Below are 22,423 nucleotides of genomic sequence, written 5' to 3'. Positions count from 1 at the left end.
CTTGGATCGCAAGTCTGAGAGCGCACTATTGATTCGGGATTTTTATTCAGATCTTGCAAAGTGAAATAAACCTTTCATTTTTCATAATTAATTTAACATTTGTTCTATGTTTTGCAAGAATTTCTATTCGCAGCTACCTTGAAAAGTGTATCGATTCAATAAATGTATATTATTACAATCCATAATATGCATTGAAGTTAGAAACAGACGGATTTTCATTATCTTATTTTGCCAACTAAAGAGATCTGCGCATTCTTGAGAATTTTCCAGCGCCGCAATAAATTATACAAAAATATTAAAGGAATAAATGTAAAAAATAGAAAAACCACAGAGCAAAGATTTATTGAAAACTACTCAAACTCCTGTACAAATAAACTTTGCGCAACGAATATCTGTATATTCCTTTCGCTAACTACAAAATTGCTTAGAATTTGGTTGGAATTGCATATCCTGTTAAATTGTTGGCATAATTTGCTTTCATTGATAAATATAACGTGTAAATATGCTGCGACAAAAACCAGAATATTATCTTGTTCCTGAATTTTATACAAATTTTAGGGTGTTTGCACTCTGTCCAAAATTTCAATCAGATAATCTTCAGTTTGCGTTTATTATGCGCAGATAATTTCTATATAACTTCCAAACACGGCTACGCAATGCTTTTATTTTTTCATCCAGTATGTCCTAATTATTGCCTGGCGATTGAAAAGCCGGGTGCAAAAAAGAGATAGAGAAATATTTCGCGTAAATAAGCTCACACGATACGTACAATTGTGGTGTCAATCACGCAGTGTACAGCGCCACTTCTGTTTCGTAGAATGGCTCTACTGATTCGTTGCCGTGAACAGGCCAAACCGTTTAACCGACAGTATTGTCGAGCCTTTTTGCAAACGGGGAGCTTGCGGCACATTTTTACGCTTGCGCAGTCTGGGAAAATATGGCAGCCACGTTTTAGAGCGACTATTACCCACACTTTTGGGGTAACCAGTACCACGAATCTGGAGTACATGTCACACCACACCTAAGTGCAGCCATAATGAGTTTCTGATATACTAACGTACTTTCAACAAATAATAAGAAAGTAAAGAAATGTAATCCTCTATTTATGTTTGCAGATGTTAGTGCACAATCTGATTGTTTACCGAATTCTGGCCTCATTGCTGGCGTTTCTCGTGGCAGATCTTCTTCCGATATGCATTCTTCATCTCAGAGGTATCTTCCTTCTACTGAGCCTCCTAGTCGTAATAGGTCCAGATCTCCCCTTGCCCGTCCCATGTCTCCTCTTGGCAGGTCTAGTTTTCCTGTTGCTATGTTAAGATCTTCTTCTGGCAGGTGCATGGCTGCACCTACCTGGATATTTTCTTCTGAGGGAAATCGATGTGGAGTTGAACAACTTGAATTCATTCGGCTGATTCCCTGTAAGAATCCGGACCGTCTATTTGAACTGCGAAGATACACTTTTCCTGCTAATACCTCAGTCAAATTACGTGTACAACCTAATAAATATAGTCCTATTCCCCCCCAACAACATATTGTATTATCAACATCCGACGGTGACGTTTTTGCAATATTGGAGACTGAAAATTCTTTTGCTGCATTTTATGGTGGAAACGGTAGAAAACGGATGAAAATAAACATGCTAAGCGGCTCGGTTACCCCATTGACCCGAAACGAAATTGATGAAAGTCCAGTAGGTGAACAACGCTTAATCTGCAATAATTTTAGAGTAGAGTATTTAAGTGATAACCCTCCACATCCTACGTTCAATTGAAACAAAATGTAAACCGAATAATAAAAAGTGAATGTCCTAGACATTATTTTTTGGTGACAAATAAAGTAAAGGTCTCTTTCTTTCTCTTATAACAAAATATGCAGATAAAAATTATAATGTGTTATTTTTAGGTTTTTAGGTTATTATCTTGCAATCAAATAAAATTAAAATTCTCTTAAAATAAAAATACAGTCAAACCCTTCAATACCCCCCCCCCCCTTCTATAGCCTTTTCTAGAATTGATGCCGCGCCATAGGTAGGTGCAAAAGGTGCTGCGCGGGGTCTACGGCTGTCACTTAGGCAAGCACTCAGGTGTGAACTAACAAAAGCGGAGCGGGATATAATGAGTTAGCTTCTTCTCACCGTCAGCGCCAAAATTGGCACTATAAAAGAGTTTCACTGTGGTATAATTTTTAACAAAAAAGTTCAGTTTTTCAGAACAATTATGCATTTTTAAAAAGAAAACATCTACAATCTACAACGTAATTTGAATAAAATACAAAAATTGTATACTAAGAAAGGAAAATTTGCACCAAAAATCGATAAGCAAATCTTAATTGCCTATTATTTTTCAGCCATAAAAAAGAGCTTTTAACTAAAAAGATTAATTATTTACTATAATAAGGAATCTTTAACCAGAAGAATGAATTTCTAAAGAAGTATTTGAAGTACTAACCAGGTAGCAGAATTTTAAACAAAATGGACAAAATTAGATAGGAAATTTGAAATTTACACAAGTTAGCACGTGTGCATTTTTTAAAAATATGATAAATAAATAGATGCTTGCTTTGAAAACGTATGCAACATTTTTCAAAACGAAACTAAATAATAGAGCAAACTTTCATGCAAAAAGATTTAGTGAAAGAATTGTCTTTTCATTACAGCTAAACGCGTGTTAGTTTCGCTGTTGGTTATGAACATAACCATAAAAATTGCCGGTAGAATGTCAACAAGCGGATTGTTTATGTATATTTTAATTAGAACAGGATTTTAAGCTGTAAGTCATTCTATCGATTTTCATCCTGAAACATTTAATAAGGCAAAAAGTTTAGCAGTAATTCATGTCGTAAGGGTGCAGAAATGAAAGTAAATTACATGTAGGTTTGCTTAAAATTTTGCTTTTAATAAGTGTTGATTTTTTGTAAATTTACTATCATAGATACCATGTATTATTTCAACAAATTATATTTGATTAAATAATTCTTTCCTCAATTTTTTACATCAATAATTATCATTATTTCTTCAGTGATTTCCAATAAAATTCGAGAATTCTCAACCAAGAAGTCCAATATTTAAGAAAGAAAGAACAAAGAATGTCTAATTTTTAAGAAAATGGTTTAACTTTAAAAAAATTGGGTTAAATTTTTAAAGAAAAAGATTAATTTACTACCAAAAAGACAAAGAAGGCAAAGAAACTCCCCTCCTGTCTAAAGTGTTAACGTAGTTTATGTTGACGAATTATTCGAAATATTTTTTTCATCGGAATTGAGAAAGTATATAGATGATGCTACTGATGTAAGTGGTTATGCTCCCACTGACAAAGATTTCAAAGTTTCCACAGGAGTAATTATTTTATCCTCAATAAATAACCTACCTTCACAAAGAGATTATTGGTCAAACAATATACTGTTAAGATCAGAAACCATTGCAAAAGCTATAAGCCGAAATAAAATTATGGCCATAAATAAAAATTGAAATATGCTTTTCCAGCAGACAGAGATGATCAGGACAAGGTGTGAAAGGTAAGAAAAACTTTAGATATTTCTAGGAACAACATTTTAGCATATGGTTTTTTCTCAACAGTTCTGTCAGTGGATGAGATGATGCTCACGTTTTTTTGGAGACTATCAAACAAGCAATTCATGAAATTCAAACCAATTAGGTTTGGTATTAAAGTATAGGGAATTTGGGGCGCGAACGGATATCTCTATGATATCTTTGTGCCAAAAATCCGGATAAAGCATCGAAATTAAGCAAAATTGCAATGGGAAGTCATGTTCTTATTCAGATGCTAAACAAGCTTTTGACACAGACGTCCCCTCGCAAGCTTCGTTTGCATCATTTGTATTTTGACAACTTATTTTGCTGTCCCGATCTCATTATACAAGATCTCTTTAGACTTTCCCGGGACAGGCTAGTAGATCTTAAGCTGCGTTTAAATATAAAAATTCTAACTTCTTGTTTGATTCCGGGACTTCGACTTGAAGAATTGCGTGTAAGTGACAAATGTTCTGAACCGCGGACGGGCGAGTAGAATTCACCCTCCAAGGAAGGTACAAATTCCCGGAGTGGTCTTAATCAAACTAACATCCCCGTTAAACTGCCAAATTGATTTCTGGTCGAAGTGCCTTGAAGATGCATCACAGGGAGAAACTGGTGGGAAGAAATTTTAGGTGGACAATTTTGATTAGTCAGAGAAATGGTATGATTTCGGTGGCGACTGTTACCATGCTAATTTACTTGCAATGACAGCAAGATTCGAGTAGCCTAAGTCGAGCCAGTCACCTTCACTCTTGCAATTGTTACGAAAATGATGGTGACCAAAATCTCTTTGTTCTCTTTTTCAGAATTGGGCAGGATGTTTCCAATAGTTTGGAATTTTGTTAAATTGCTTTAGGTTTAGAACATTCGTAATTTATTTCCTCATTTTCAATGTAATTCAGTTTTAACGAATTCGCATCGTTAAATAAATTATGGTTCAACTGTTTCATCTCTATTGGGAATATAATAAATTTAACCCTTTTGGAAAATCTGCAATTTAGTTTGCTGTTCCCAGTTTTAGTTTCATTAAAATCGACCTATTCCTGACAGAGATGTGTCTTTTCAAAATCTGCCTAGTATAAGGGTAGTTTGGCGCGGGGTAGTTTTGACGGGCTCTGTGATACATCATCGAGGCGACAAGGTGGGGGTTGATCTTTTACCAAAGATCGTTTGCTCTACAATTACACTTCGTTTCCTCTCTCATTGTGTCTTACATCGAAATTTCATTCTCCCTCATTCTTTCTCATTCTCGATATGTTCTTTTAGTACTTAATGCTACTTAAGCTAAAATCAGAGATTAAAACTAGGTTTACCTGAAATTATGAATTTTTTATTAAGCTGGAAATGTGAAACTTAGTTTATTTTCCCAAATTTGGTTGTTGAAAGTTTTTAAATATTTTATAATAGTAAGACTTCATTTGGAGGCACGCAAGCGAGTTGAATCGCATGTGTTCACGCCATGTCAGCAAGTTTCTGTCCTTCGAAGATAGGATTACACTTACGGCATTCACAAAAACTTCATACATTATATTATGTATAGTGTATGGAGTTTTTATAGAAAAAGATTGTTGAACCACTGAGTGTAAGGATAACTTTTTGAAAGTTATCCTTATGTGACAGGGTCGTGTCTCAAAGAAATAATTTACCGTATTTGCAATCGTTTGAATGTAGCACTGCTAATAGATTTATTTATAATTCTTCATATTTTCTTTAGCCTCACTGTTCGTCCTCAAAAAGCGTTTAATATTTCAAGTGAAATAAGCAAGCGCAGGACCACTTGCAGAATTCAGATAAAGCGACGAATCCTGCATTGAAGTTGTCGACCATGGAAGCTGTATCGCGTATTGCAGATGTTAATTTAAGTTGTGAAGTAAAGTTGCAGGATTTACTAAAACATGTCATTACAAACATTCTTTCGCTGATGCAATCTGATACTAATGAGAGGTTAGAAGTAGCACACTACACTTTGTATCTGAAATGCGGTTTTACTGGTAGTGGTGGACATACCCTTTATACCCAAAAGTTCAAAAATGCAGAAAATAATGACCAATATGTTTTTGGAACTTTGTTAGTCCCATTTAGGCTCCTCAATAAAGTAAAAAAAGGAAATTGTTTAGGAGAATCCACGTACATCATCGGCTAGGTTCTTCCAACCAGTACGATTACATTGGATTCAAGGAAACTACAGAAGTACTGCAGAATGAAGACAACTATATGAATGAGTAAATGTCTAATTTAGAACCGTTTTATGCAAACAATAAAGTTGTTGAGTTTCCCTTAATGCCGATAATGTTGGACGGAAAGGTATTTCTAAATACAAATATTTACAAAAATAATTTCTTCGCGAATTTTTTTAAGATTATTATAAAAACAAAAATAATAATCTTATAGACATGTACTGCATTAACGCACTGCACGAGTGTTAAATGCTATATTTGTGGCGCTCATTCATCAGAAGTAAATAACATTAACCTGATACTTACAAAAACTAAGAACGTTGAAATTTCTAGATTAGGTCTCTCTACACTCCACGCATATGTACGATTTCTTGACTGCCTTTTACACATTGAATATCGTTTGGATATTAAACAGTGGAAGGTAATAAAAATGTAATTACTTTTTCCTTTGACAACTTTTAAGATATTGAGATGTACAGTATTTTTAATTCGTATTCAGATGAGCACAATAAAAGTAAAATAACCACGAATATTTATTTTAATAACAATGAAAAAATTGAGATATTAATAAAGAAGTGACATGTTGATTTTCGGTCGTTTTGATCGCTTTATTTAGCGGTTATCTACTAAATAAGGATAATTTCAAGGCGTACTGCACGAAACAAAAACATCCGTAAACAGAGAATACACCATGCGAGAAAATGTTCAAAAGTCAAAACAAACGAAGATGTTTTTTAGAGGTTTCTTCTTAATTCTTGTCGGGCTATTGCTATTAGCAGTCTACCAAGAAAAAAAGAAAAGAATTGCCAAAGTAGACGATGTAGACCTCACTATCCTTTGGTATAATTTAACCCCACCTACTTTAAAGGCTGTACCTTTCCAGTGCCATTTCCTGATCACTTTATTATTCAGCCATGCTTTAACGTCTGGGTCGGCTGCAACAAATACGAATTTTTCAACGAATCTAGATAAATCTTATCCACCACCATCACTATCAGGATATTAGTCATCTGAGTCGGTTTGTGACTCTTCACAGGCTTAGGCCACTTTTCTAGCCTGCTGTGCTGGACTTCTAAGCTTACTTTTCAGATTACTGTCAATTCAGAGGGACTATCAATATTTCAGCTCTCGAAATAGCCTTAGGTACAGCCGCTGTCTGAGTTTGGCTTTCCAGAGAGACAGGTTGAGAGAAGGGATTATGTTAGAGCTATTCGAGCTATTGAAATAAATGGAAAGCTGTTTCTAGATTGCTATGCGGGCCGTAAGTCATTTCGTTCTAATCCCAAAAATGGATATCTGTCCGGTAGGGACCTTGACCCAGGAATCCAGAAAGTATATTATTTTTTATCGAAAAATCAAAATATTTAGATCAAATTTGAACAACATTATTTTGACATTTTTATAGAAATTGTTTTTAGCAGTAACAAAAGGTTTTATTTAATACGTCAAATTTAGTTTGAAAATCTCTTCTAAATTATTTTTCGATAATTTCAATGCAAAAGCGGGTTTATTGTTTTGAGAAATAATAAATATGTACTAAAAATATATTATTACATTGATTACTTTTCTTCGTTGGATTAACTATTTGTTAGGAAAAAATGCTGAAAACAAGGATTGGCAAAAAATGTTTCTTGAGTTTTTAATACGTGATATATTATCAGCAGTGCGATCTTATAATAACTCAATACACATTATTCAATTCTCTGAGCTTCTTGAGGTAGAATTATACACATACATACTTTTACTTTAAACGAAAATTATCTACGTTTTTCAAGGTGAAATAATTATGCACGTGCGATAGTTTAACTTCTTAAAGTTAAACACAGCACATCAGAACATTCATTGAGTACGCTGCTCTCAGAATTCTGCATTAAACAATATTGCCTTTATTTCAAAATAAAATGAGGACTCTTTATCCTCTGTTCATAATGCTAGGCGTTATTCTCTATTCTATTGGTATGTAAAAATTTTCTTAGGACTTACGTGTCTAAATCAATGTTTCGTTGTTTTTGGAATAAAAGTATTTTACATGACTTTTTTCTGCCAAAGTAATTATTTTAAATTGCAATTGTGATTTTGAAGTAAAGCAAAATAGATCAATAACAAATTGGAAAAAAAGAATGACGTTTTTACTATATTTAATATATTTTTAACATTTCAAATTCATGAATCTTCTTGCTTCTTCCTAGAGATATCGTCAGGTATGCCGCCTAAAGAAAGAGACTTTCTGGTAAATTTTGGGGTGACGAGTGAACCGGCGAAACATCAAGGTAACCCTAGTATGAATGAAAAATTGTCGTATCATAAGTGGTAATTAATCAGACGGAACCAAACAAAAAAGTGTTATGTGCATCAGACTAGAACACCAGATCTATACGTTTTTGGGTTCGTGGAATCTGAATCCAGGTTATGTGTGATCACATCTGATCAGAATTAAGGTCATTCCAAGTTCATTGTAGGAAAAAAAAACGTTTCGGCAAGAAAAAACTACGATTCCTATATGCTTTTGTGCATCATACTAGACCGCCATATTTATATTTTTTGGAATTGCGGAATCTGATACGGCGTATGTTTGATCTCATTAAGTACGGATCAAGCAAAACATTCACACAAATCCGTTTTCCGTTATCTGTGCGAGATAATAGCCTGAGAAGATCAAGAGAGTGATTTGACCTTTCGATTTCCTTGGAATGACCTTGATTCAGACCCGATGGGGTCACACAGACCCCGGATTCAGATTCAATGACCCTTACAACGCATAGGAATCGTGATTTTTTCCGCAGAAACGTTCTTTTACCGATTTGACGTTGGAATGATCTTAATCGACATAATGGAACCTTTTTCCCAATTGTTTCATGAAACACTTAAGAAAAAGTATCTGTAGAATAAAAATATGCCGGCGGTACGGCCACATTCTGAATATAATGTATATTTCATTTCATGTCGTTGTTTGCACTTGTTTTGTAATAATTTTTTATTTAATAGTTTCATTAAAAAATCTGCCGTGTTTTTTTTTAATTTCGACTTGTGGCGAAAACATCATAAATGATAGAACATTGAGAATTTTTATTAAAAGTTCTTATATTAAATACTTGACCTTGTTATTTCTTGTCTATGTTCCTGATATCAACGTGTAAATATGCTGAAACAAAAACAAGAATATTATCTTGTTCTTGGATTTTAGACAAATTTTAGGGTGTCAGCAGTCTTTTCAAAATTTCAAGCAGATAATTTTCATTTTACGTTTATTATGCGCAGATAATTTATATATAACTTCCAAAAACACGGCTGCACAATGCTTTTATTTTTTCATCCAGAATGTCCTAATTATTGCTTGGCAATTGAAAAGCCGGGTGCAAAAAAGAGATAGAGAAATATTTTGCGTAAATAAGCTCACACGATACGTACAATTGTGGCACCAATCACGCAGTGAACAGCGTCACTTCTGTTTTGTAAAATGGCTCCACTGATTCGTCACCGTGAACAGGCCAAACCGTTTAACCGACAGTATTGTCGAGCCTTTTTGCAAACGGGGAGCTTGCGGCACATTTTTACGCTTGCGCAGTCTGGGAAAATATGGCAGCCACGTTTTAGAGCGACTATTACCCACACTTTTGGGGTAACCAGTACCACGAATCTGGAGTACATGTCACACCACACCTAAGTGCAGCCATAATGAGTTTCTGATATACTAACGTACTTTCAACAAATAATAAGAAAGTAAAGAAATGTAATCCTCTATTTATTTTTGCAGATGTTAGTGCACAATCTGATTGTTTACCAAATTCTGGCATCATTGCTGGCGTTTCTCGTGGCAGATCTTCTTCTTCCGATATACATTCTTCATCTCAGAGGTATCTTCCTTCCACTGAGCCTCCTGGTCGTGATAGGTCCAGATCTCCCCTTGCCAGGTCCAGGCCTCCCCTTGCCAGTCCAATGTCTCCTCTTGTCAGGTCTAGTTCTCCTGTTGCTATGTTAAGGTCTTCTTCTGACAGGTGCATGGCTCCACCTGCTTGGATACTTTCTTCTGACGGAAATCGATATGGACTTGACCAACTTGAATTCATTCGGCTTATTCCCTGTAACAATCGGGACCGTCCATTCGAACTGCGAAGATACACTTTTCCTGCTAACGTCTCAGTCAAATTACGTGTAGGACCTAATAAATATAGTCGTATTCCCACCCAACAACATATAGTATTATCAACAGCCGACGGTGACGTTTTTGCAATATTGGAGACTGAAAATTCTTTTGCTGCATTTTATGGTGGAAACGGTAAAAAACGGATGAAAATAAACATGGTAAGCGGCTTGGTTACCCCATTGACCCGAAACGAAATTGATGAAACTCCAGTAGGTGAACACCGCTTAATCTCGTGTAATTTTAGATTAGAGTATGTGAGGGACCTCCAGCCCCTTAATTGAAACAAAATGTTAACCGAATAATAAAAAGTCAATGCCCCAGACGTTATTTTTTGGTCGCATAATAAATAAAGGTCCCTTTCTTTCTCTTATGACAAAATTTGCAGAGGAAAATTATAATATGTTATTTTTACGTTTCTAGCATATTATATTATTTTTAGGCTATTATTATAGGTTAAACGTAATTTTAACAGAATAAAAAGAATGAATACTAAAAAAGAAAAATTTGTACCAAAAATCATGTCGGTTAACGTTAAGTTTCAAAAATGTATTTCAAACAAACGAAAAAATAATTTTGAACGATATAGTTAAATTTCCAACAAAATAAATAAATCTTACGTCAAAATAATTAAATTTTTATCCGAAAAGATGAATTTTCAGCAAAACAGTTGAATATTTTCAACTAAAGAAATGAATATTGAAGCAGGAATCTTAATGTCATATCGAAAATGAAGAAACGGCAATACAATAGATAAAAAAAAATTTTGTTGAGATCTTTACTATAATAAGGAATCTTCAACCAGAAGAATGAATTTCTAAAAAAGTATTTGAAGTTCTAACCAGGTAGCAGAATTTTAAACAAAAAGGACAAAATTAGTTTTTTACTCATTACTTCAACTTTAAACCAAACTGTGGATTTTTGACCAAAAAATATTAATGCTTAACAAAAAATGCCAAAGTTCACATTCGAACCAAAAATGTTTTATTTTGAAATCAAAAACAGTTAAATTGTCTAGGCATTCTATTGGGTATGGACATGACCTTATTATGGACCAGATATGACAGGCAGCGCCCGCGGCGACCAAAGCCTGAGATTCCTTGGGGATAGAAATTTGCAATTTACACAAGTTAGCACGTGTGAATTTTTTAAAATATAATAAATAAATAGATGATTGCTTTTAAAACGTATGTAACGTTTTTCAAAATGAAACTAAATAATAGAGGAAACTTTCTTGCAAAAATATTTAGTCAAAAATTGTCTTTTAATGCCAGCTGAACGCGTTCTAGTGTCCTTGTTGGTTATGAACATAACCATAAAAATTGACGGTAGAATGTCAGCCAGCGGTTTGGTGATGTATATCTTAATTAGAACAGGATTTTAAGCTATAAGTCATTCTATCGATTTTTGTCCTGAAACATTGAATAAGGAAAAAAGTTTAGCAGTAATTCATGTGGTAAGAGTGCAGGAGTGAAAATAAAGGGAATAAATAAGCTAAATTGAGTTCACCGTAAACAGACTAGCGTATGTTAGTTCTCTCCATCACGACGTTAAATTACAGGTGTTTATTAAATAACAAATATATTGTAATACAAAGAGAAGCATTAGAGATATTTAAAATTAGAATTCTAATAAGTATTGATTTTTTGTAAATTTACTGTTATAGATAGTATGTATTTTGAAGGCTTTAGTAAACATTTACTGTAACCTTATGAACTTTGATTAGGATCCACCCCCTCCCGTTTTTAACTGTAGGTTTGCAGAGAAACCCCTCGCCTCTCCAAAGTGTTAACGTAGTTTATGCAGAATCTCTTATTGATGATAACTAATATTATTTTAAAAAAAAGATTTCTTAATCGTAATCTTCCGGAGAAGGGCAGTGGTAAGGAACCCCGCAGAAAGATTTTATGTACATAAAATGACTAAAAATACTAGTCATCACCACTCTTCGCGCTAGGCTTATCATACTTAGTACAATGCCAAAAAAATTAACTAAAGAATAATTTCTTTAAAAGGAAACAGCAGATTTTTACATTTTTTATAAAAACAGTTATTAAAAGTTAGAGAAGGTGTTATGGAATATGTCATATTAAGTTTGGAAATCTTTTTTAACTTATTTTCGGATAATTTCAGTAAAAAATCGGCTTTACTGTTTTTATAAATGATAAATCTATGCTCAAAACATATTTTTTATAGAATAATTCTTTACGTTTATCATTCCTCTTTGACACATTATTAAAGATTCTGGACTACTCAAGGTAAATAAATTATTAAACACGTGTGAGAGATAAACTCTTATTAAATAAATTATGTGATAATATCTAAAATTGTAAGCGTCTTTAAGCAAATATGTCAGGACAGTAAAGATACAGTACACGGAACATCAGAATATTCAGCAGTTACTTTGCCCTGAATATTCTGCGTTCATTAGTTTTTTATACTGTTTGAAAAAAAATGTTGATCTTTTATATTCTGCTTTTGATTTTGGATGTTATTCTTAATTCTATTGGTATGTAAAGAATAAACTAATTTGTTTTTTTTTTATTTTCGTATAGAAAGTATGTTGAAACACGTATGATACATTAATAAATGTATAATACTATTTACACTTTGTTCATTATAGACAACTTTTATATCCCAAATTAATGATTTTGAATGTTGATTGTGATTTTGGAGTTGAGCAAAATAGATTAAGTGCGTAAATGTATTTTGTACATATAAGTTTCACAATACCCTTCTACTCGTATCATTATATGAATGGAGTGAAGATGTTACATGATTACGTTCTTTTACTGAACTTTCCACAACACAGCCCAACAAAAAATCTAGTTTTTCCGATGGACAAAAATAGTCATATTCTATGGATTTTAGGTCGCTGAATCTGAATCCGAACTTACAATTCCAAAATTAGGCTTTATTCACTTTCCAACCTCAAAAAATATTTATATACAGGTACCGAATTATCAAATTACGACGCATTTTCTTCCTAACCTTCAAAACCACCGAAATAGCAGGTTTTTCAAGGTAGCAATACGGGTAGCAATACGTTTACCTAGGGCCTTCGAATGTATACCTGGTGATTGCTAATGTTTGTATATTTATCCATAGATAGTACATGCTGTTGATTGTTTCCTGCGATCTTTATTTGTTTCCTGAGATCCCTACTTGTTCTTCTCAAAGACCTTCTAGAGAGGGATGCTATAATGTTCCCCCACCACTAGCCCTCAGACACGTTCCAGCATAGGAAGTAATCATACCACTTGCGCGCGCACTCCGTTTGAACACTACCACTACAGCTTAACAACAGCTATATCTCGTACTTCCATACTCACTACCAGTGCCCGTGCGGATTTATCTCGGATCGCGCTTAGTTCTTCTTACTCCTTTTAGTTGCATAATTCTGCTGACTAACAATGTCTATTATACATGCTTAGTTAAAATCTCGATTGTTTTTTGTGATCCTCATTTATCTCCTGCGATCTTCCCATGTTCTTAAAATTCTTTTTATTAGCATAATCCTGCAGACTAACATTGGCTACGCTACAGGGTTAGTTAAGAGTCATGGCAGAAGGTAGTAAGCTTGATATGATGCAGGGCCAAAACCCCAGTATCGGCGACTGGTAAAGATGTTCGTACAAGAAAATACGTGTGCAGAATTCTGGAAACGGCTCACGCATGAGCCGTCCGTGCGCACGCAAAGAGCACACGTATGTTCTTGTGCGAATACCTTAAAGTTGGAAAACGGGCTCGTAGCCGTCTTCTTCAGTTAAACGAAGTTCTATTGCAGTGGGCAATTTGGCTACAATATGATCTAATGTTACAAGTGGAATTTTATATCAGATTTGTGATAAAAATGTGGATGTCTTCTGTTCTATTTGTAGTGGATATGAAATAGCCAAAAACTGCAGGAGCATAAGTCAGAGTATCTAAGATATGTATCGACGACTCCTATCGACAATTTAATGCCGCAAAGAGTAAAAAATGACAAGAAGAAATTTAAAATATACGTGCCCTCTATATGGCAAAAACCGATGACGCGCAAAGATGATAAATTCTACATGACAAACGTAAGTTTAATGAACAACATAAATAAATCAACTGTCTGCTATGTCAAAGTTTCAAGTTTAATGAAAGCAACATACACATCTGTAATCCATAAATCTGACAAAGTAAATGATGATCGAACCATTAATACATCAAAGTCATTTAGAAAAAAAAATTGAGAAAAACAAAAGTTTAATTAGCGAATTTGAAAGTGAATTTGGAAGTAAGACTAATAGCGATAATGATTCAATTCATAATAATGACTAAAGTCTTTATAACGTAATGAAAAAGTCGAAGGAAATTCGTCAGGAGATAGTAAACGATCTTATACGAGATTTGGGTTTGCAGAAAGATGGAGCAGAATACCTGCCATCGTGATTAAAATATAATGTTCGAGGAGAAACTGCAGTGCGCACGTCCTTTTATAGACAACGAGAAAAAAATTTTAACAATATTTTTTTCAATATGAAGAAAATTTATTTTTCTATTCATACGGACGTTAACCGAAAGATAAATAAACTAAAACCTAGGTTATAGGTACTAGCTAACTTAGCACTCGAAAAAATTAAGCATTCGGAACAGAATTACAACATTTGTGGAAATATAAATATAATTACAATATTATTGGGTCAACAGAAGGAAACACAAAACACAACAATTTTCTTTGCGAATTCGATAGTGGAAATCGGTGTAACTATTACCAAAAAACTCGTGGCCGACAAAAAGATCTTTAGAACCTGGGTCTAAAAACGTCATGACGGAACCATTAGGTGATTCTTCTAAAGGTCTACTTCCACCAAAGTTCTACAACAGTGAAGATTATGAAGAAAAAGTTGCTGAACTTGTGAAAAATTACACAAAACTCGGTTGTGTAATGAATCTGAAAATACATTTTTAAGATTTCCACGTTAAATACTTTCCAGAAAATTTAGGTGATTTCAGTAAAGACAAGGAGAAAGATTTTATCAGGACACAAAGTCAATGGATTAGCGATGTCAAGGAAAATGGGATGTCAACATGATGCCTGATTTCTGCTGAAACCTAAAATGAGATGTCCGTGTCAAACAAGAAAAATACAAAAAAGGACTACTACACAGATCCTTCGAAGATAAAAGAGTTAGGTACTCCAAATGAAGTGTATGATTTTGCAAGGTTATTTCATAATGTCATACTTCGATAGGTTTTCTTTTCACATCTACTATATAAGAAGAAATATAGAAACATCAACCATCACCAGCTATACATTCGAGTTGCCTAGGTAAATGAATTGCTACCTTGAAAACACTGCATTTTCGCTGCTTTGCAGGTTAGGAAGAAAATTTGGTTTACGAAACTTTTTTGTGGTCAAAGTAGTGAGGTCCCGGTACCCTCCAAAAAAATCAACACGAAACAAGTTTTTTGTGTTTAAGAAGGAAAAAAAACTAATTTTGGAACTCTAAGCTCAGATTCGGATTCAGCGACACGAAATCCATAGGACGTGACTACCCTTGTCCGTCGGATAACCGACTTTTTTGTGGGGCTGTGTAATTACAGGTTCTTAATTTATAACAAGAAAGAAATAGATTTCTTAAAGAATTTATTAGTAAAATTTGATTTCACAATTGATGTTGATATTCAAGAATTACCAAATTGTACGGCATAAAATGGAATAGTCGAATTACATTTTTACTATTGTTAGTATACTTTCAATATTCAAAATTTGTAAATATTTTTTTTTATTTTCACAGAGATATCATCGGGTATGCCGCCTAAAGAAAGGGACTTTCTTACAAATTTTGGGAGGACAAGTGAACCCAAAAAGATCAAGGTAACGCTAATACAAATGGAAATTTATATCAGAACTTTTAAATACCAAACATTTTAAAATTAATAATAATCACTTTGAGAAAATCTTCTGCATGCAGAAAAAGCTGTTATGAATCATAACCACTTAATCACGCGTCCTTAAACGATTGCTTTCTAGTAAAGTGAAACCTCATCAAAGAATTCTATAGAAAATTCTAAATCAGCACATATTAACGTTCCTATGATAAACCTACAGCTTTTTTGATCTTATAGGAAATTCTTTATAGAAAATATATTTATATATTCCCTTGATATATCATTAAAATATTCGTAGATCCTATATAATCCCTTATATCTTTCGAAAACCCTTAAAATTATTGCGCATCCTATCACATTTTCGACATGCTTTAAAAGTTATTGATATTCACAGAAATCCCTTTATTTTGAAGTGAGTTACTTATTTTAAAGTGAGTTCTCCACCTAATGCCGTATTAAAAAAAAATTATGTGGCTTTGGTACAAGGAGACGGTTTCTGCACTTATTATTCCTCGATATTTCTTGTCCACATTTCGGATTTCATCGGACAAATATGTTAAACGAAAAATCATAATATGGGCTTGATTCCAGAATTCGGATGGTTTATATGGCTCCGCATAAGACATGGCTGCACAAAAGCTTTTCTTGATTGATCCAGAATTGCGCTGCATGTGTGTATGGAAGTGCAACCCTTTTTGTAGAAAAAAACGCGAATAAAATGTGATACTTCTTCTTCTTCTTCTAATAGGCGTTAGTCACCTGAGAGGTACCTTCCTCTTTTCGAGCCTCCTATTCGTAAGAGGTCGTGGTCTCCTATTGCCAAGTGCATGGTTCCACATATCGATATTGCTTTTGATGATGGAAAGGAATATAGGCTTGACCAAATTGAATTTCTTCGTGTTATTCCTAATAATAATCTGCACTTGCTATTTTAACTTCAGAAAAACACGTTTCCTGCTAACGCCTCAATTAAATTACTCGTAGGATGCAATAAATTTATGCCCATTCCAAATTAAGAACAAATTGGTATTACCATCTTTCGATAGTGACGTCTTTGCAATATTTGACAGTAGTAATGTTTTCTCTGGTTTATATGGTGGCCGCATTAAAAGACGCATCAAAATAAACATGAGAAGTGGCAAGATTATCCCATAGACCAATCAAGAAATACCCGAGACATTATTTTCGATGGCAAGTGAAAAATGGCTGTTTTCATTCTCTTATAAAATTATTTTCAGGGCAAAATTATAATTGGTTTTTACATATTCAATTGTAACCACTGTCCCATAATGCAAACCACCGAATGTCTATTACCTCGTTTTTTAAAAACTTGCACGATTGATATTAATATTATTTAACCTTGACATACTAGAATCTTCCTTTAATTAAAAAAAGATTTCACCAATAATCGGTACCTTAAAATTTTTTGTTTTGAAAATAATTTAATTCATTGCGCTGACGCAGTCTCATTATCTTCTTATATTGGCTGCGATATATTTTGTTTTCAGATTTTTGGAGTTAATATAATTTGGCATGTACTTCAGGTTATATTTAAGTTTTTACATTTGAAAAGCTAGAAAGACGGATTTTTAACAAATTCGATTATTTCAAGCAAAAAAGTGGATTAAAGTATAACAGTATTAAATTACCCTTGTCGACAAAATAACCAAAATTTTCAATTATATTCAGATTAGGTAAATTCATTCAGCCTACCATCAATCTTTGAAATGCCACAGTTTGCAGAAATGTAGACCCGTCAGCCTGCGGATATAGCAGAAGCGAAAAACTACCTGATAAAGCCCCGTTGGCGTAATTGTTTTGACCCTCGACTCGTAAATAGTGGCATTCCTGATTCAAATTCGGGCCAAGGCACACTTTGTGGTTAACAAATTTAACATTTACGGGAGTGTACAAGTGGTAAAAAGGAATTGTCGAAAAACTCTTACTGGAGTTAATAAGTAAATCGCGATATTAACAGCCGCCGTTCATGACCCCAGTGTTAGTACTCGACAACGAAGCCGTGACGCCGCAATGTCTCAAAGCAGTGTTTTCCGGTACTGAAACGTAATAAATATTATCTCTTTCATATTTTACTACATCACGACTTCATGGCAATAATTTTTAGAATAGAGTGAAATTTTATCAGTAGGCGCTTCAGCAGATAAACCTAAACCCAAATTTCTTATTTTAGGTCTTGTTCTCAGACGATTCATCGTTCACAAAGCACAGTACGGTTAATTTAAACAACATGCGTAATTAAAATGTCACAAATCCACACTGGTTGCGCGAAGTTGAGCGTCAGCGTTTGCTGGGGAATAATTGGAGAACAACTTATCGGTCCATGTTTTATCGGCTTTGACGACGTAATAACTAATCTCTATTCAAAATTTTAATAGTTAGTATTTCGGCACGAAGGCAACTCTTAATCTGCTTACGCACCTTTATAGCCTAAGTCTATTTGTTCTCTGACAGCAGGTGCTCGCCTACCTGTATTGCAAGGGACAGGGCAAGGATATAGAACATCATGTACACAAACCGAAAACTGCATTTTAGTAGATTTGAAAGATCTCTTCTCATGTAGAAATTTTATTTATGAGCTTTTATAATACCTTGCAAACAAGAAATATTTGCAAGGCTTGCTTTCAAAGCTTAACTGCTTTCTTTAGCAGATTGAAATGTAGGCTCCCGTCTGCTCATAAGAAGCCAAATTTTTTGACAACTTTCACAATTTTAAACTCAGATAATTTATTAGCGGATATGCCCGCTGGAGACTCGCTTTTTAATAGCACATATAAGTTTTTTAAAGCATAAGATCTCAAAATATCCCAAGTTTCTTGAGCAAATCTACAAGTCGTCATAAAAAATGTTCGATAGCCAAAGGAGCAGGTTTTATTTCCACACTAGCTACCTGTGTTCCCCCATTTCGCGGCTTCTCCTCGCACAGTCAAACTGCTGCCGTCGAGCCTGTGTAGCCGGGAAACTTTGTGCCTGAAGTCCCCTAAAGTGCAAAATATACCAAATTTTGTATTTAGCACTAGTAGTTCAAAAACACAATATTTAAATTCTACGAATTACGATGAGTCCAACGACTTGTTAAATAATTCAAGAAGTTTGTTTCTGTTTTATACAAAACAATTAATAAAACAAATGTTTACACGTTATTTTCAATTATTGGTATATACGATCGTTCACACGAAGATTAAGCTTAAATATTGAAATGTCAAATTGCGCATGATTGTTTTGCGGAAACCTACTGAAACTTTATCGATATCTTCTTTGGTCAATATGGAAACCGTGCCGCTTCTAATGTTTAAATTAGCCCGTCTCTTAGCTATATGCGAGAATGCATAAATTCCAGCAAGGACATTATCGCTCTCAAATATTGCAATGAATTCACCATCGGATATTGATAATACAATTTGTTCTTGGGTTTGCATAGGCACCTAGATATTATTTCCTACTCTTCCTTTAATTGTTTTATCTAGAGATAAGGTATATCTTCAAGGTTGGAATATCAATCTCGGATTCGGCTTGGGCATAAGCTGAATAAATCTGAATTGTCCAAGTCCACATCCTTTTGCGTCAAACGAAGGGAACCTCAAGGCGTATTTAGACGACCGGTTTCCAGTTCCGATTGCGGTTACGACTGTAACTGTCGACCAATCAGCGGGCAACACGATCCGGTCCCGGTTCGGGTTGCGCGTTTGGACTATTCTCTATTTTGAACCGAGGCACTTTTTATTGGGCTACGATCGTCCACCTCGTGTGTTGCTTTTGTCAAGTTTATAATTAAAAATGGTCCAAAAACCCTACATTTGGACGGAGGATGTCGAATTTAATCTCATACAGGACCTGGAACTGTCTTGAGGCTAGGTAGGAAAAAGGGACCTCTCAGATAAATGTTCGCCATTAGATAAATGTTCAAACTGGAAGCTTAACTATACAACCAGAAATATAGAATATAATTAGATGTGTTAAGATCCTCGTAAGGAACTCGAGTATTAGTTTTTCGTGGAAACCCTTTAAGATATCGTTAAGATGTTCTATTCATTGTTATAATAAACGTCATCTAAGTCAAGTTAAGCCCCAATCTTGTATTTTAGCCAGGCAAGAAAATATTGGCCGCAAGGAAATACAGGTTGATTCTTTTATCTTGAGACATCGAAGTATCTCAAGATAATAGAGTCCCCCTGTATTTTCATACAGTCAGTTCTGAAGCGATATCAGAATAGGTTACTTGAATAATTGTTAAATGTGTATATAAACATTTAAGAAAATTGGTTAGTAAGTTAACAGTGAATTTACACCGCATTTTGTGATTTTTTAATACAAGAGCTTGAACTTTTAACTAATGCTTTCTTTACTGAAACACGTTTGTACGCAAAAGTACAAAATCAAAAGAGCCTAACTCAACGAGCCATGTACGTTATCTCTTGAGGATACTCTTTTAAGCCTATTTTAGCAGCGTGAAATGTTTTTAAGGAAGAAACATATTTTTTTGGTTTTGTTTTTGACCTCCCTCCCCTCCAGAAAGTAAAGCAGCTGTTGCCTAAACCCGGATATCATGTTTATTTGTATTTTCCATCAAAAACGACGATTGCATAAAAACAAAAGAGTTTCTGGTTGTTCCTTAATTACTCGCGGACTGGCGTAGGGCAGGGAAGGAGTCGCGTTCGGTTCGGTTGAAGTCGATCAAACGAAGTAACACATGCTTCTACCTACCTTATCCTAGAGTCGAAACCAACAAGCCCTTTGTACCAAAAAAGGTTTTTGGTTGTCTGGAAAAATTAGAAAAGATATAGCCTCCAGAAACTACGACCACGCTAGTTCATTAACGATCGATCCCGACGCAACCGGAAGTCACGCGTCATCCGACTCGTCACTTCCCACAACACCAGAAGACGATCGAGTCGGGAAAATCACTTTACAAAAACCAAAATCAAAGGAAATACAGAATTTAAGTTAAAGTTCTGGAACATTACATGGACTCCAATAGCTCACTTGATCCACGTAAACAGGTTCAAGAGACGAAAAGAATACACTCGTCTGAACCTTGGTTGACACTGAAGTCCCAGGAAAAAGGGTCCGAGTCTAATCAACAAAAAGACATTACGCTACTACCGAAGTGCCGATTCCAACGAAAGAGTACGACCTAAAAGTACAAAAAGCGGGAAAAGCGTAGACACGATGAATTTTGAAAGATTGATCAGATTGGATTCTGCTTTGACAGACTTTTTTAAGGCCTAAAAGAGAAGAACGAGTTCATAAACCAGCTATTTTGAATAAAAGTTCAAAGAGTGAGTACAATTTCAAAATATTTGTGACTATTTTTTTCAAGATTTGAAAATTCTATGTACGACTGTTTATAGTACTCAAAAAATAATATAAAATGAAAATTTTAAGCCAAATAACGCAAAATATAAAATAGTCAGAAAAAAACATTGATTTTTAAGAGACCTACGAGTATATCATAATAACTTTTTGAATTTTTTCCAAAAGTTAAAGATTTAAATTTTGATCGTACAAGAACAATTAAAAATTCCATTTCGCGGTCAAACTAGGCAAGATACGAAAAAAAATTAATTGAATAAAATTGCACGCCCTGAAAATATCTATAAAGTTGTCATTAATCCCTTTTCTATAGGACGCGTATTTTTTGTTTTTAGTCGTAAAGAGCCACATTTACAACAACAAAATTAAATTTTTGGGCAAATCACACAAGCTATGAAACAATTAAATATACAAAAGTTGCTCCATCAAAAATAGCGAAAACTCATTCAAATTTGTCATGAATACAGTCCAACTTCGATAACTTGCCATCCGATAGGTGCACACTCAACTTAGAACGTCATCACACGTAAGGCACGCACAATAATTGCGGTTCTCCCACTACGCATGCGCCTATCATCGTGCTACGATAAGTACGCAATTCTTGGAATTTTTCGCCCCTACCGCCACGAAGTTGGAAAGTAATCGGAGTTGGACTGTAATTTTTTCTACAAATTTGTAATAAGCTCTTGTTATTAAAAATATATTAAAAGAAGACATAATATTTTTGGAAAAAGGACACGAGAAACAATAACATTATATTTAACAACATTTTTCGACATTTTTCAACATTTTTCGCCTAAATTATATCTGAATTGAATATAAAAAATTTAATTTATGGAAAAACGACACAAGTAGCAGTAAAATGTTTCATAATAATTTTTATTTTAATACAATGCGTATTATTTTTAATTTTCAAAATGAGACAATGAAAATACTTTTGTTCCAATGCTAATGTATATTATCATTGGTAATAATATAAATTAATGTGAATGATAAAAATTTTTCAGCATGGCTAAGAATTAAATTTAATGCAAAATAAGAAACAAATATTAAAGTAATGATTGAAAATTATATTTGTACTTTATTTCAGTTCGGCCCCTTAAGTGCATTAATGAAGTTTGTATACGCAAGTATCACATTATCCTTCTACTCGTATCTTTTATGTCTTTTATGGCCTTCTCATTAATTAAAATATAAGGTTTTTAAGAACTGATTAGTAAAATTTGATTCTAGAATTTATATTGATATTTAAGCATTAATTTATGTACATTCCAAAATTATATTTGCTTATTTTTGCTTGACGACGGTACACTTTCACAAATCATTAATAATCCTTATCCGACTTATACGAATTAAAATGAAATAATCGATTTACGT

Source organism: Belonocnema kinseyi, chromosome 1, assembly GCF_010883055.1.
Source record: "Belonocnema kinseyi isolate 2016_QV_RU_SX_M_011 chromosome 1, B_treatae_v1, whole genome shotgun sequence".
Lineage (NCBI taxonomy): Eukaryota > Metazoa > Arthropoda > Insecta > Hymenoptera > Cynipidae > Belonocnema > Belonocnema kinseyi.
Note: the sequence above shows the minus strand (reverse complement) of the source record.